Raw genomic sequence first — 3590 nt, 5'->3', positions numbered from 1 at the left:
TTCCATGAGAAAAACTAAAACTAAACCCTTCTATTTATAGTTTTTCTGACGGTCTAGATTCAATCCATCTAATCTAAATCTAACGGTTACAAATAAAATATAATATCCTAGGGAATATTCTAGGGAATATTCCAGAAATATTCTCTGGAATAGTAATGGGCTTGGACTAAATAGTAACAGGCTTTGGCTTTATCTTCATATTCCAAACTGTATGACCATTTTTTGGAAGCTAGTTACCATTGCGTAGAGTTTTCTGTGCTGATCATTTTAGCTAGTCGAATGCTTGAATCAGAGTTAGGAGATGGAAGATATTGCTGTTTGAAGTTTTCTCCTGACTTTCGGGCTGATTTAGGTCGGTTTGACCAAAATCTCTTCTTTAGCTTCTCAAGTTTGGATTCTTCAACTTGTTTCATGGTTCTCTGAGTCCATGAGCTTTCTTTGGCAGTTTGAAGCTTTAAATGAGCTGATCTTGAAGATTTCAAGTCCAAGCTTTATTAAATTTCATGCTAAAACGCATGAGTTACATTGTATATTTTATCGTTTATCATTTGAAAAACACAGTGAAAACATGAAAATACAATTAATTTACATTTATTAAACACATAATTGGCCCAAATGTAATGTCTCTACGGGGTTTAAAATACAGTTTTGGGTACTTATCAACCACCCCCAAACAACACTTTGCTTGTCCTCAAGCAAAGAAGAGACTAAAACAGATAAGTGGCAAAAAATGTGTAGTCTTAAGCTAATTCTCGTTTCGCAGAGTGCGATTATATTGACCGTATGCAACAAGGCCTTAAACCACTAGGAATTCCCTAGTGGACGAGTTATAGCCTCGTGAGAGTTTTCCAGAGAAGATACTCACAAACTTCATTTATCTTCTGGCGACTTCGAACAAAAAAGCTTGTTTCCTAAATTAATCTCGGATATCTATACATCTCCTAGCGGGGAACAAGGATTAATTCCTTTGAAACTCAAGTTAATATGCATACAATAATTAAAACATCTACATATGAACATGCATATAGTGAGCTTTACATTGAAATGCACAAGCAGGGCCGTTTCTGGATCCTTTGGAGAGAGTACCTAAATGGGTTCTCACAGGTATGTGTCGAAACACAAATTCGCTCATAATTTTTCCACTCAGGTTTTGTTAACTCCAGTGTGCAGTGGGCACACGTTTCTTTACATACTCAATGACAATCAGAGGAGCCGAGGTCGATCAATCACGTCTACCACTTACTATCGCACTAACCTATCCTAATTGAGCTAGAGGACTTTTATTAGGTATTATGGGGCATAGGAAATGGTTTAGAACACTATACCATAACAGCATATTTGTGACGCAAACTTTTTTTCATTTGTGATGGCAGATGGGCGTCAGGAACGTTGTGACAGCTGTTTAGCGTCACCAATTGATAAAAACCGTTAGAAAAAATCAAACAATTACTTGATTTTTTTTTGGTATATACTGAAAAGCTTTGTGACGACATCTAGGCGTTTTAAAAGATGCACGTGCTAGGTTGTGCATCAAGTGTTAAATCTCTCTCCTAAATTAGTTCCAAGCTTTATCGACTTCTTCTCTCTCAATACCTGAGAATACCAACGCAATCACTAGCCCTAGCCTCAAACAGCAAGTAATTCTCTCTCTCTCTCTCTCTCTCTCTCTCTCAATTCGTCTATTTTTAGTCCACGGTTCGTTATCTTTTAGAGATTTGTGTCGGTATTGTTTTTAAAGAGATTTCTTAACTACAAATTCTTCTCTATTTTTGCCAGATTTCTATTATTCTTCTTTTAGCAATTCCTTCATTCCTCTCTTTCTTATTCAATCTTCCAATTAATCGTGTATTTGTTTATCGTCAAAGTGGCATATTTGTTTTATGAAGTAGTGGGCTTTGCTTGTTTGTGAAATTGTCTATTTTTTCTATTCTGCGAGAACTAATTAAAATTGTGGGACTTTGTTCTTAAAAATTTATTCTTGAAATTTTCTTCTTATTTTGCAGATTCCTGGATCATCTTGTTCGCTCTCTCTACCATCTGGTTTGTATTAACTCTATTATATTTGTTGAAAATTTATCAGAAGCTCCTGATATCAAGAACTGGATTAATTTCAAGCTATGTATGTGAATCACCTGTATTGGGTACTAAAAATGATTTGGTTTTGAGGAATAGTGAAATTGACAAAGTGGGGCACCAGTTGGAAATGAAGGTCCGTAGTTTTTTTGCATTAAATATGTATGAACAATTAGCTAAACCAAAATAAAGTGGAGTTTATAGAATGTCGTGTCTAGTTTAAAGTCTTGTTTTGCTTGAAAGTTATACAAAAAAAAATAAAGAGAAATATAAGTGGGCAAAATGTTTCAAAGTTTATTAGCATATACTAGATATTTGTTGGTCAAGTTTATTCTATTTTTGACATTAATTTAGTTTGTTTTTAATTTATGTATTTGGGTATTATGTATTTATGTATTTGAGAAAATGTTGCGATCTTTTAATTTTTCCGGTATGCACGCCATCTTTCTAAACTATCAAATTTAGATGTGTTAGAAGCTTTTTAGTAATTGGGATTCTAATGGTTAGACTAGATCAAGTCTCCTCAACATTTTCTTCCCTCTAATCACATTGCTTTAATTTGTATGTGAGAAGTACAAGTACAAGATAACGAGATATTGACAGTACTGAGAGTGATATAGATATTTGGAACCACTAATCAAATAGTCATCTGAATAAGGTTCCAAAGGTTTCTTTATAAGGTTTTAGTGTTATTTATTGATATAAACTGTTATATGGTTGGTCTTGGATGAAGATCAGTTGAAGACTAAGTGCTTGAAGAGCCATTTATATAGGTTTTCTTTATGCTCAACTTGGCTTATCTCATTGATTCCTTTTAGATGTTGGTGACGGGAGGATGTCGAAACGTAGAAAGGAAAATGGAGTAATTCAGGGGCCAGAGAGAGGTGTTACACATTCTTCTTTGCCAGCCTCTCAGGGAACCGAAAGTAAACTGTTGCCATCAGTATCAAGGTGATCATTATCTGTTGAATATGTATTTTATAACTGTATTTTGAACAAAGCAATGTTTCTACAAAGCCATCCTTTAATTTTCTAGGATTAAACACAATATGAATTGGAAGATCTAAGTCATAGCTTATTTCTATATCATTGGAATGTATCATCTCAGTTAAATGTTCTTCTTGTAGCTATTTATGTGGTGTGGCTATCTGTTTCTTCCAAAGTCCAATTGCCTCAATAATCAAGTCCAATTGCTTATTGTTTAGTCTATTGGTTTTGGTAGGAATGTGCCTCGATTTATCTTTGAATGTGGAGCCGGGCCTTCAAGGTATTTTCTAGACTGCTCCTTTTACATTTCATATTCTATTTTTTGAGTCAATTGTTTATATTGTGTGAATATCTTAATTGTATCATAGATTCAGGGGATTGTGCTTTACTTAAACCAAAGGTCTCAAGCTCCCCCTATGGAATCAGTACCCTCTAAGTGAACTCACTCCTCTATTTTCATCTATTTTCTCATGTAATATATTAATTTTATAAATTGTAACTCTTGTTGTTTCCAAAGCTTCACTTTTTAT

The 3590-nt window shown here is 34.2% G+C and overlaps 1 long non-coding RNA gene across 1 annotated transcript; it reads left to right on the top strand.

Annotated features, from left to right (window-relative positions):
- Window positions 1-1518: 1518 nt before the first annotated feature.
- LOC147494558 (uncharacterized) lies at window positions 1519-3290 on the top strand. Its single transcript, XR_015200039.1, has 4 exons — window positions 1519-1637; window positions 2004-2209; window positions 2892-3024; window positions 3201-3290. It is a non-coding gene; the product is annotated as an uncharacterized LOC147494558 (long non-coding RNA).
- Window positions 3291-3590: the final 300 nt, after the last annotated feature.

This window comes from Coptis chinensis, chromosome 6 (genome assembly GCF_015680905.1).
Source record: "Coptis chinensis isolate HL-2020 chromosome 6, ASM1568090v1, whole genome shotgun sequence".
Classification (NCBI taxonomy): domain Eukaryota; kingdom Viridiplantae; phylum Streptophyta; class Magnoliopsida; order Ranunculales; family Ranunculaceae; genus Coptis; species Coptis chinensis.
The sequence above is the reverse complement of the archived record's forward strand: the minus strand, read 5'-3'. Positions and strand labels throughout refer to the sequence as shown.